The sequence below is a fragment of the Lissotriton vulgaris genome, chromosome 6 (assembly GCF_964263255.1).
Source record: "Lissotriton vulgaris chromosome 6, aLisVul1.2, whole genome shotgun sequence".
NCBI classification, from domain to species: Eukaryota; Metazoa; Chordata; class Amphibia; order Caudata; family Salamandridae; genus Lissotriton; species Lissotriton vulgaris.
This window is the reverse complement of record NC_141694.1, coordinates 431,329,260-431,343,110: the sequence shown is the minus strand read 5'-3', so window position 1 is coordinate 431,343,110 and position 13,851 is coordinate 431,329,260. Positions and strand designations below refer to the sequence as shown.

Genomic DNA, 13,851 nt, shown 5'->3' with positions numbered 1-13,851 from the left:
ACAATCTTTAACCCTGGTTTGCAGACTGTAGACACACATAAATGTAAAAAAAATCCCACTCCCCATTGTGTATAGATGCTTTTTACTCCTATTGTTAATTCCTGACTGTGAAGTAAAGTTGATTCTGCGAACCCCAAAACAGTATCCGCGAGCCCCACAGCCCACTCCCACTGTTCACGGCCAAAGGCCTGCACAAAAAGGGTTGGCTGCCCATGGAGGAATAGGCATAGGCCCTCGTCTGTGTTCAGGCCGCACAGAGAAATTCCTCTGTGCACAGCATTTAGCATCACAGATGCCCAATCAGAATAGGCCAACACCCATTCTGTTAGGACTTTGGTGCAGAGATATAGAAGTAAACTTACATGTGTAGATTTACTTGTTATAAGCTTACATTTGTGAATAGGCCTGTTAGGCCTTAGGACTGTGGTGTGGAGACATTGAGTGCCAGATTATATATTACTCGCTGCTATCTCTGCACCAAAGTCCAGCCGTTATAAGTTTTCATCTGACTGAATAACTGCTGGAACTCAGAGTTACTGCATCATTTTACAGTCAGTTTTTAGGTCTGGATTAACAGCACAACTTTCTCTTTTCTTAAGTGATCAACGGAAGAATACATTTAAGAACAGCAACTGGAGTAGGGATTTGGCTCCTCATACATGTCGATTTTCTTAACTACAGCTTTTTATTGGACTGGAATTGTGTACTCAAAAAGAGTTCTTATGGTACATTTTATAGCTTTTTGAAAAGCTTATGCTCAATACAGTAGGCCTGAATTGATCATGGTTACAGGCCAAGTATGTAATTTGTCACATGCTATAAGTCTGATCTGTTATGAGGAGCAGATATGACAAAGGCAGGAAGCCTGACATATTTATTACTAAAAGCATACTTTAAACTCAGTAGATCCAAAAGGCGGTATTACTATTATACTGTGGTAAAACCTTTATGCAAGTATTTTGTTAAATGGAGTCTCACAGGTTACCGTAGGCAAGGTGTTTGTTACCTTCTTCGCAAACCCTTGGATACACGATTTGCCCTGTGAGAATCCCTCTTAGACCTTCTTGGGGGGTGCGGTGTATATTGTTTTTGCCAACTGTAATTTTGCACATATTTGTAATTTTATGACTGTATGTTAATGTTGCCTTGTGGGAAAGGCTATGTTTAATGCAGCAGGCCTGAGTTGATTATGGTGATAAGCCATGTATGATTAATTGGGAAAATATAGTCAGATCTGATCTTTTATTATGAAAAGTTACAACAAAGGCGATAGGGCTATTTTATTCTCTGTGTTAAAATCTGTAGACAGGCATTCAGTTACCCGGAATATCACAGATTGCTATAGTAGACAAGGTGTTTGTTACCCCCTCACTCGGGGAAGAATATATGCATTGTAATAATCCTTGTTAGGTTCTCTTAAGAGGACTTGTATAATGTTTAGCCAGTTGTACATATTTGCAAATTGAAAATGGTTCACTTGAGCCTACATGTTTGCTCCACACAGTATGCCTGAGCAGATTATTTCAACAAAGCAACAGTATATATATCTAAGGTTTTTAGCTTACATCTTCCCTGTTTCTCTGCCTCTGCTGTTCAGCCAGTGTGAGTGGAATGTTAGTGTGAATGTGATGTCATTGGAGTGTTTGGTATGCTGTGAGTGGACTGTCATTTGGATCCTGTGCTGAGCAGCAGGGAGGATGCTCCTGGTGGGGTTTTTAATTACATATATACTGGAAAACCTATCTAACCATCTAAGAAGAATAAACTTATCATCTGTAACCTATCCAAGTCTTTTGGAATTCCTTACCAGGATGTAACATAAATTTGGCGACGAGGATGGAATCAAAACTACGGGTGAGGACCTTCTTCAAGCTTCTTAAAAGTACTTTTATTCATGATTTTACTCAAAACGAACCTACTTAAGGATTTTCGCCCTCCCGCCCCATCAGAGTCCATATTTCACCGGACAGCCCATGGACAAGGCTTAGATAACCTGTAACCTGCTTCTTCCGCATATATTCTACTGCCTGCTTCAAACAGGATATACCTAAGTCCTTTGCCTGCTTCAAACAGGATATAGGTTTCCTGCTACCTGCTTCTTTTTATTCTGATTCTTGATGCCATTGACAGAGTATTGGTTTCCTGATTTCTACAACCTACTGCTGTTTCCTCATTTCTGACTTCTACTACTTTTAACATTACTGCTATTTACTGGACTTGTGTTTTACTGCCTATGTCAGCTCGTATGCTTTCAGCTCACACATATTCACAGCTACCTTTTTTTCAAGGCGTATTTTTACTGCTTCTATTTACAACCTATAATGGTCAGAAATCAAATCTTTAACAGTTTATGCAGTAAATACTGGCGTGTTTTTACAGCATTTCAACGACTTTCATGTTTTATTTCGTGCAACATCGCTGAGTACGCAATTTTGATGGGCTGTGTTTTGTGAACTTGGCCTTTACATTTCTTTGCTGCGCCATAAAATTTGATCAAACCGTTTTTACTCACAAAGTCCGTTGGTGGCAGCGGGAGCTCTCTCCTCTCATCGCGCAGCGCCCTGCTGCTTCCATGAAGAACTGCCAAGACGTGCCAGCAGCCACCCGGCATTGCGTCCCCTACATGACTCCATCTTGTGTTTGGCATGTGCGCAGTAGTTATGCGCAGTCTCCAGTTGGCCAACTACGTACTTTGAATGTGTTCAGCGCACTCTTCTTCAAGTACCACCAACGTCATGATTCAGCGCGCTCTTCTTCAAATATCCAGCAATGCCATGATCGGACCAGCAGCATTTTCTCTAAGTTTGTGAGTATCTCCTGCGCGGTGATGCGCACACCTTCTTCGATAAACCTACAACTTTCAGTTTGGTTTTTGGAGGTATCTCACGGGGCATTTTTACTTTGTCTACATTCCTCTTGCCTTCGATCTGGAGACGCTTTGCTGTTTTATTTTCTTTCTGCATCGTAGTTTTCATCCTGTATTAAGTAATCCAGAGTTCTTCGTGCTATTCCATGTACAGGCGACCACGTTTCTTTGAATATATCTTGTGGCCCTGCTTCATATCTACAGACTGATTCTTTGGTTCATCTAGCTTCCTAATGACCACGGTGACTACTTTGTTTGTTTTAATTTATTGTTTTTGAAACTTACATCAATCTCCTTATTTATTGCTGTAACGAATAGTGTTTATTGTATTACTTATTTCATTGCCTTATTGCCTGTATACCTACTGATTTTTGCTATGTGACCATGCTTATTGTTTACTTATTTATCTGTTTTAGTTTAGTTTGGATGTACCTTTAATCATATTTCTTTACATGCAACTGCATTAGTTATGTATTTTTGGCTTGCCAAGCAGGTTTTCTCATGCTTTGTTGTCTGTATTTTTATGTGGAGTATTACCCCTTTTACTTGGTTCTTTACATGATTTTTACAGTGCCTTTATTATATTGTGCGCAGGTTTTGTTTGTGGTCTAACTTGAGATGTGACTGGATTTCCTCTTTGCTGTGTAGTTCAGTTCACGCAGATCGCATTTTTCCTGGAACAATTTTTCTTGTTCCTCTGATGTTTTCATAATGACACTTACAGTGCATTTTCAATTTAGTGGGCAGGTTTTCTTACTTGGTCTAACTTGAGGCGTGACTGAATTTTTTTGCAGTGTAGTACAGTTTACCCAGATCGTACTTTCCTGCAGTTTCATATGTGGTCTAACTTGAGGTGTGACTGAACTTCTTTGCTGTGTAGGTCAGTTTACCCAGATCGCATTTTCATGGAGCATGTTTGCTCCTCTGATTCTTTACATGAGTACTTGATATTTACTGTTTATTGTCATATTGCACACAGGTTAACTTATGTGGTCTAGTTTAAGGTGTTACTGAATTTTCTTTGCTGTCTAGTTTAGTTTCCCAGATCGCACTTTCCCTGCAATTTTTCACTTGTGGTCTAATTTTAGGTGTGACTGTACTCTTATCTTCGGTGTGGGACAGTTTACTCAGACCGCAGACCTTTTCTATGTGTCTTTCTTTTGGTTGATGTGTTAGGTGTATGTCACCTGTTTTTTGTTCTTTACTTTCATTTCTTCCTTGTTTCTTTCTTCCTGTTGCTGTGTTCAGTGGTTCCATACTTCCAGCTAGCCTGGCCAGTTGGTGTAGTTGTGGTAGTTACACTCGTTCATTACTCCTTGTTCATTTTTGTGGTATTATTACTTCTTGCTTATGTAATTTTCTCAATTTGCTTTTCTGTTTTTATTTTTTTCCTTCCTTTTGAAACTTTTTACTTCAATTTTCTCTGCTAAGGAAGGATATGTGTGTGTGTCTTATTTGTCATACTGTTCTCATTTTTGCACTTTATTACATGTTTTTCCTTCATTGCTTATTATTACGTCACATTTCACCTTGCTTATTTTTAGTATGTTTTTTCATACTTATGTGCATTTGCTATCTTTCTACTGCAATGTTTATTAGTTATACTGTGATGTTATTGCAATGTTGCTATTTACATTTGCTTTCTCTTTGTTCATTTATAAAGAGGGAAGGTGTGTTATATCTAAGGTTTTTACCTTACATCTTCCCTGTTTCACTGCCTCTGCTGTTCAGCCAGTGTGAGTGGAATGTTAGTGTGAATGTGATGTCATTGGAGTGTTTGGTATGCTGTGAGTGGACTGTCAGTTGGATCCTGGGCTGAGCAGCAGAGAGGATGCTCCTGGTGGGGTTTTAATTACATATATACTGGAAAACCTATCTAACCATCTAAGAAGAATAAACTTATCATCTGTAACCTATCCAAGTCTTCTGGAATTCATTACCAGGATGTAACATAAAGGCTAGAGGTCTGATTGGTTCTTTGAGAAAGGTTGTGTCCGATGCCATAGGTCTGATCAGTGTTTTATAAAAGATACATCAAAAGAAGTAGGCCCGGCTTATATTTTGCTAAAAGCATGTGTCAATGCCAATAGTCCTTTTAGGACTTTGTGTGAGGGGTTGTATATTTCTTTGCCAACTATCATTTAATACATATTTGTAATTTTATGAAAGCATGCCTGTTGATTTCTTTGTGTCGAAGCGTAGTCTGTGTGCAGTAGGCCTGTGTTTTGTTATGGTGACAAGCGAACAATAAAGGCTTTAGACCTGATTGGTTAATTGGAAAACATTAAGTCAGATGCCATAGATCTAATCTGTTCATCACGAAAATATACTACAAATGCAGTATGCCTGACTTATTTCTTGTGAGACGTATATGTCAAAGCCAATAGGCTTTTAAGGTTGAGTTAATATTACATTGTGTTAAATCCTATACACAGTAGTTGTGTTATATGAAATCTTGGCAATGATTTTGATGTTGGCTACCCTCTCTGACAGACCCTGAGAGTTAGACGATTTGCACTGTGATAATCGTAGTTAGTGGATCTTAGTTAGATTTGTGTATTTGTTTGTCAAATATAGTGTTTAAAATATTTGTATTTTTGTAACTCTGTTACTGATGACTGCCTTGTGGAAATGTTTGTGCTAAAAAGAATAGGGCTGAGTTGGCTGTGGTGACAATGTTATGTTATTTTATCCAAACTTATTATAATACGGTGAATCCCCCCGCAGGGGTATCTCAGCACTAAAGCACCGTCCCAAGATGAGACAGGAAAAGAAGAAATATATTATAAAAAGACAGGTTCTTAAGTAGCTTCTTGAAGCAGACAAAATCAGTACCAATGCGACTGTGAGGCGGATGCCTATTTCAATGAAAAGGACCCGACCCAGGTAAGAAAAGGATCACATAGATCTGATATATTTAGTATTAAAGTTAAAATGAAGGCAATAGGCCTCACATATTTTGACCGAAAGCATATGTTAAATACACTTAGCATTTAAGGATGGACTGTTATAAAACTAAATTAAAACCTCTGGACAATAAATTGGGCACAATAAATCTGACACAAGGGTTTTTGTGTTTTTGCCCCTTCTAACAAGCCCTGGAGCAGAAGCTTTGCATTTGAGAATCTTTGTAAGGCCTCTTAGGAGGGATTTTATATTGTTTTGCAATTGACAATTCATGCATTTATACATTTGTAATTTTATGTGTATCTTTTAGCGGTGTATGCAGTCAAGTAGCTTTTTAGATTCGGTGTGACATGGGTAACAGGCTGCCAGGCTCTTGTAACCAGAACATAAATGTTAAAAGTTGATAAAAACACATGCAGGAATATGTACTTAGAGGGAGTTTGTGTCAAACTTCTTTAGTTTTTCGTCTGTTTGAGTTTCAATGACATTATGTTTCTACCCATGGCAACACATGGGCAATGAATCATCCCACTTCAGCCATTAGGACTGTAATTCTCTTAGTGATGGCGTTTTTGCCTGATCACATGAGCATATCTTCCTCTAATTTAATGTACTTTAGTGACAGGCCATGTGCACCAGTCAAATTCTCCTTTCATATGTCCTCTTTTTTTGTTCGTCTTTATTCTCTAGTGCACTGCATTCTCAAAAGCCACTATTTCTAATCTGAGCTACCACTTTCAGGGGTATCATCATAAGTGTATCATTATTTTACTGTTCCAAGATGTCAGGCCTCATGGATTGGCATAGAAATCAATCATTATACAGAATACTATATTAGTTTAGTCATTCCTATAGAATGCCAATAGCTACTCTTAGGAACATCCTGGTGACAAGAGCTAAGAAACTTACTCCACAACACAAACTCTAAATTATTGTTAAGCAGAGCAGATTTCAAGAGCCTTTCTGAAAGGAGGGTGTGAAGAAATATCTTTTACGGCACACCATAAGACATGCCAGTTTTTCTAGCTAAATAGCTACAAGCTCTGCCTCAGGAAAATGGTTTCTTAAACCTGTGGATCACAAGATTATGATAGTTGGCTGAACGAAAAAGGTGATTAGCGATATACCTCTGAAAATTGTTCCGGCAGGTACTTTAGTCCCCTATTTTGGATTCCCTAATGGACCATGCACAGGGACTTACATATGATACATTTCTCAACAAGCAACAAATGCCCTATATGTCTGAATGCAGTTACATGTGCCTTTTCCCTAAACGGCTATATAAAAAAATAGCTAAATTCTGCAGCACTTGAAGTTTGGACAGTCCCACTCTAGAAATGCCTAAGTTGAGACTCCTACCATAATCCAGTCTTGCATGATTAATGCTGTTGCAGCAATTTTCTGCCCTTAAAAAAGTCAAAAAGGGGAAAAAACTTCAGCAACTTAAGTTGGAAAAATTGACTACACATGCTATTTTTTACCTGGGTGTTGAGAGATGAACTGTAATCAAGATACGACCCTATGTTCTTTACCACAGAATTTGGGTAACAGGGTGGATTTGCAGTTTCATGGACCACCAAGTATCTGTCTAAATCATCTTGTTTTGATCAAAAAACAAAAGCTCTTTCTTATCAAAGTTAAGATTTGGCGCATTATTATACATCCAATTTGATGTGTCAGAGAAGCATTCTTTAAACCCTTCTTGTTAAACCCATGATCTTAATCCATCCTTAAAGTTAACTGGGGATCATTGGCTTGCAATGCAAAATGGAATCCAAAATGAATTAATTAGTTTGGCCAAGGGGCTTGGAAAAATATTAAAAAGAGTGGTTTTTAGCAATGATGCCTGTTGACATCTGGGTTCTATTTGAAAAATTTCGGTCAGGACTGAGTAAATCTTTACTCTTTGCATTTATCCTTGGAGATGCAAACTAAGTCAAAGTAGGGCATGCCCTCCAATGCCTATATCAAGTAGGATCCTTTGAGAGATGGTGTTGAAGGCAGCTAGAAGATCCAACAGTATTAGGGCTGCATTCCCTCCGTTATACAAAATACAACTTATATCTTTCACCACAGATATCACATCTGACTAGTGCAATGCATAGCTCTGAAACCAAACGGAGTGTCCTCCAAGACCTTTGTGGATCTTCAGAATAGGTATGATGATTGACTGCTTCCAACTCAACAGAACCAAAGCCATTCTATGGGTGTCATGTTCAAAGTGTTTTGACGGTCACAAGCCCTCAGATTTGGTAAACCTGGGGGTTTGCGACTGCCAAAACACTTTTTGAAATACACTAAACCCAATTAACAATTTGGGAACAGCTTTCTGAAGCACTAAATGGGTTTAGGAAACATTAAGGAATTGATATTTGGAAGGGGCGAGTTTAGGACATCTCTTCCAAATATCGATTCCCTAAGGTATTAATGTTGGAAACTGAAATCCAGTTCCAAAACATTAATATTTTTATCACCAACTCGAAGGAGGTAGTCATTTCATTGGAAATGTTTTTAGGAGTAGGCTGCAGTCCATGGAACCACTGCATAATTGTAAGAAATAGTTTTGCCTCGAAGAAAAACAGGCATCCTTGTTTAAATTAAAATGTTTATTATTTAAAAGCAGTCACAGAAATAGAGGTCTACTGACCCCAGTAGGCCACAATCCCTGTGTTGGTGGTCATTTGTCACATTTTGCGACCTATCTAAGGATGATTTATGAGGTAAGTTGAATTGCAACCCAGTAAGATTTTGTATTTTGTGAAATTACTTAGAGTGCATAGGTTGGTTCAGAAAATGAAAAACAATGCACAATTTGCACCCACTCTTATTGAATCAATGTTTTTGTATGAGGCCCACATAAATTATTGCAAGTCTGTCAGAATTGGTACCAATGAACTAGCACCTAGGTGTAGCAACTTAACTGGATAGGGGTCCTCACTGAGAGTAAGAGGTCTAAGGTAGCTTGAAGGGACAGGCTAAACGTTGTAAATCTCTCACTCCAAAGTGAGTCAGTAAATCTTTATTCCGGCATATTGCCATAAAAGAATAAATACATAATAGTACATTAAATAAATAAAAAATAAAACAATTTACTCAACATACCAATTCATAAATTTGCCCTGCCAATTTTAACCTAAACGCTATACATACACTATTTCATACTGCCCACAATCTAAAATGCATAAAATACAAAATACATTTTAAAATCAGTAAAATCTTATAAACCTTAAAACACAGAGGTCATTAAAATGAAAAGCAAAGAGGCTCACTAGCTGAACACATGTCTATGCCTGTACCTCCACATATATATCCAAAATTGGATTACAGGAAACCCAGTGCATTGACTGGTGTTACTTCTTAAAATCCTAAATGCCTTTCTGTAATTTGTCGTCCCCAAGTTACAAAAAAACAGTAACATCCACTTGTCTCTAATTATTTGGTAAAATACGACACGCTCAGTCAACTCCTCAACATGAAGGAAAAATGGACAGGAGCTATCACCCTCACCCTCACTTAAGAAGTGCTTCCATATGGATGTGAAGGCGCGTAGAGGAAGAGTCCCTAATTGAAATTTAGCATATAGGTTCTTTGCCAGTTGAGGTTCGATCTCATCCAAATAGGTTTCAACACAGTAATCAATTTTGAAGCCTAAAAAAGAATCAGTAACTAGTCCTATTCTTACAGAACATAAGGCTTGATTGTCAGTATATTGCCAGTAAGAACTTTTTAACTTGGATTTGGAAACTAGTCCAGCATCACCAGGGGATGACTGCAAGTTGGAAAACACAATCAGTCCCAAACAAGCCTTCACAGACTGAAACCAGGGAATTTTATAAACCCCAGATTGCCTCATGTCAACCCCCATGCGAAAGCAGGAATGTTCAGGGGTGATCTACAACATTCACCAATACAAAGGGGCCTCAAACTCCGTAAATCATTGTTCCATTTGAGACCATAGTCAAGCCGTAGGGGGACAAGCAGGGTGCTCACTGGCAAGCCACAAAAATCACGTACAAATACATTTTCAATTATTTCTAGTGAACGTTAATCCTGAAAACTCCAAAGTACTCCACCATACAGGGTAGACCCTAAAGCCTGGCATTTGTAAATATCAAGAGTTGACGTAAAGAGAAAGCTCAGTGCGCCTTCAGAATACCCTCACAAAGCGGATCTAGCTTAAGGCCACATCCAATCAAAGCTCTCTGTGAGCATAACCCAGAGGTATTCAAAGACCTGGATTCTTTCCAGGGTCACTCCATTAGGTGTCTAGGTGTGACAAGTGTTTGGACAGGAGTTAAAAACTAGAGGTTGGCGGAATTTGAGTAGTCGCGCTATGCAAAGTTCTGCGAAACGGCATTGCTTGTTCCGCCCGTTACACTACAGCTGTAACTTTGCTGCTGGTGTGTGTGGGGCGGGGCTTCTATGAGAGTTCGCATGCCTCTTGTTTATAAAAGGTCAGAGACCGATCAGAGCAGCAGATGAGAGGAGAGAACCTCCTTGTCACATGAACTACACAGGGATTGCGCTCGGGAAAGTCATGAATGCAAACACCTCCATCAAGCATCACAGCTAATTTTTGACAGTAGATATGGGGAGAAAGCACACCTGCCCAGCCTCAACCAAGTTCACAAATTATGTGGGCTGATTAATGGGTTACCGAATTTGAGTTTCACCTTGGACCAGGAGCATCGTGCCAGAATGAATCCTGCCCTGCATATTTATCCAAGAAGATGCCACCGTTTTGTGCAATACCTCCGCTCAACTGGACTGGAGTACTTTCTCCTGGCTTATCAGTAAGTGCTACCTCATTGGGCAAATGTGTATAGTGCTTTTCCAAAACTACAGCTGCGTAAAGGGCCAGAAGAGTTGTCTCCAGTGACCATGTGTGTATGTAACTTTGCCACCATGCCGAAAGGTGCTGGGGTCCCTTGAGGGAGCTGTCCATCATAGTGGGTAAAGGGTGGGAAGACGTTGCATACCGCTAGTGTGTGTGTGGGGTGGGGCTTCTATGCGAGAGCCCAATCAATCCTCTTGTTTATTAAAGGTCAGAGACCAATCAGAGCAGCAGATGAGGAGAGAGAACCTCCTGGTCACAGGAACCACACTGGGATTGCGCGTGAGAAAGTCCTGGATGCAAAGACCTCCATCAAGCATCACAGCTAATTTTTGACGGGCACCTGCTTTATATCTGTAAGTGCTTCCTGTTGAGGTTTAATTTTTGTGACAAGAGTATTGTGCCAGAATGAATCCTGCCCAGCATTTATCCAAGAAGATGCCACCATTTTGTGCAATACCTCTACTCACACGCACCATGACCATGAATTCCATTCCGCAGCGGATTGTGCAATTTTCGGCAATTCTGCGTTCTGCACGGAACGTGGAATTGATGAAATTTCCCAAATTCCGCAAGCCGAACAGAATTTGCCACCCAGGGTTATTAAAAACCATAAACATGGTCTTGCAAAGGTTGATTTCAAGCCATCGCTGCCCGCAGAAGGACCCAGAACAATCAAAAATATTCTGTATCTCCATAGGGGATTTTAATAGCAATAGTATTGTCTGCGAACAGGAGGGTGGGTTTCTTGACCTCGGAAAGCTGTGGAGTATCTCCCTCACATTGCTCCAATTGCGATACCAAATAATTATGATATAAAAGAAAAAGGGTTGGATTTAATACACATACCTGCGTAACTGCTCGACAAACTGGAATGAGGTCTATCAACTCACCTTCTGGTCCACACCTAACCTGGTCATAATTATTCAGGTGAGAATATCAGCAAGGTACCCCAGCACCCCTATAACCTTCGAAGTCTTCCAAAACAAATCTCTAGGGGCTAAGTCGAAGGCAGAGTGAAGATTTATAACAAGCATTTGCAATGCAATAGGTCTCGCATTAGGAAAGTTTGAGCTGTTGGTATTGTAAATGACAAATTTTATATTTATCTCTTGGTTTTGAAAATACCAAAATTAATAGCTTTGTCATTTACAAGGCCAATAGTTTTAACTTTCGCAAATGTGACACCTATAGCATTTGTAATGCAATATGTGTTGTATTTACGTGACTTAGATGTTGAGTGCAGTGTAATTATGTAGCGTGTAATTATGTGGCACTGAGTGGTATTTGGAGTGCATGTTGCATTGAGTGCAGTGTAATTATGTGGCGTGTAATTATGTGGCACTGAGTTGTATTTGGAGTGTATGTTGCATTGAGTGCAGTGTAATTATGTGGTGTGTAATTATGTGGCACTGAGTTGTATTTGGAGTGTATGTTGCATTGAGTGCAGTGTAATTATGTGGTGTGTAATTATGTGGCACTGAACTGTATTTGGAGTGTATGTTGCATTGAGCGCAGTCTAATCAGTAGAGTGTAATTATGTGGCGTGTAATTATGTGGCACTGAGTGGTATTGGTGACGCTTTGTAAATGACATAATCTTTAAGGGCATATGATCGTAATACTTGACAAATAGAAGTTTGACTAGACCATGTATGCACAGATTTAGATGATATGTCCTGGCCAATGACTAACTTAGGAGTCTAAACTTGTGTTTTCTCTTGTCAAATTTGTTTGTATGTTTTTTTATGTGTATGAAATAATGAAATATGTGTTTAAATGATTTTATGAAATGTATAAATGTATTCTTTTGATCAATTCAGTGGTTTTTATGTGATTTTAATTAAAGAAACACTCTTTTATTGCTCTAATATAGGAGTTAGAATTTTTATTTATTTTTAAATGCCCCGGGTGTACTCGGACACCACAGCATTCTTTGTTTACAGGTGTGCTGACCTACTCTTAGGATTCTGTTTGATGAAACTTGTAGACACTACGGGCCCGATGTAGGTGGCCAATACCGGTCGGAAACGGCCGAATTCGGCCGTTTCCGACCGGTATTTGGCCTTTTGAGATGTAGGGGACCTTTTTTTCACCGATTCGGTATTTTACTGATTCGGTACAATTACCGAATCAAAAAAATACCGAATTGGTAAGTTTACCGATTTTAAAAAATCGGGATGTAGGTGGGACTACTTTCAGTCCCACAGGCCCTTCAGATTCGGTATTTTAACACCCAATCCAATTGGGTGTTAAAATACCGAATCCAGGTGTGCATGCACATGTGTGCATGCACACCTATGCCATGTGACAGACAGACATGCCCTTAGGGCATGTCTGTGTGCCACATGGCACACAAGCCAGTATTGGGGGTGCTAGAGGGTGTCAAAGTGACACCCCCTGCACCCTTGCAGAAATCGGTAATTACCGAATCGGTAAATACCGATTCGGTAATGCACATTGATTCCTATGGGCTTCAAGGCCCAATGAAATCAATGGGGGCATACCGATTCGGTATTTACAGAATCGGTAAATACCGAATCTTACAGATTCGGTATTTACCGATTCTGAAATACCCACATCGCCCCCCCTCCAATTTACCACTTCTTAAATACCGAATCGGTATGATTCGGTATTTAAGACGTGGTAAATTGGTGTTTACCTACATCGGGCCCTACATCCTTTGCGCATAATGTAAAGTCACCATCATGGCTATATTGGAAGCCTGTATAATGTAAACTGATACGGACATGTGTCACTGATCTCCCTCAATTTGTATTCCAATCTATAATTCACAACTCGATTTGCTTCTTAAATTTTAAGACATGCTAAAATAGAAACTATCTATTTAATAAGTGTAATAACATTATAGGCAAACAAACATTATGATTGGCTCCAGAAGGTAGACTATTGCTTTAAAAGAAACAATGTTTGCACTCCACCCCCAGTCACCAGCCATAAGACCTCACAGTCACTGGCCCTTTTTCCCCATAAGTGTTAAAAAGCGTTTAGGATCAGTTACATGTTTCTTATGAAAGTAATGGACTATTACATTAACTTATTTGTTCGCCATTATTTTTGACTGCCTTCTTTGCTTTTCTGAATGCTTCCCTGGAATGGATAAAAAACACTGCTTTGTTGAAAAATATAGCCGAAACGCAGTAATAAGCCTGGAAAATACTTGGTAATAAAAATTGTAAAAACAAATCTTTATTTAGCTTGTAGTCTTGTTTTAGGTGCAAAGA

General features: G+C 39.3%; 1 protein-coding gene across 1 annotated transcript in view; it reads left to right on the top strand.

Annotated features, from left to right (window-relative positions):
* BMP5 (bone morphogenetic protein 5) overlaps nucleotides 1–13,851 on the top strand; it is a 469,301-nt gene that overhangs the window by 193,637 nt on the left and 261,813 nt on the right. The gene's annotated exons all lie outside the window — the stretch shown is intronic.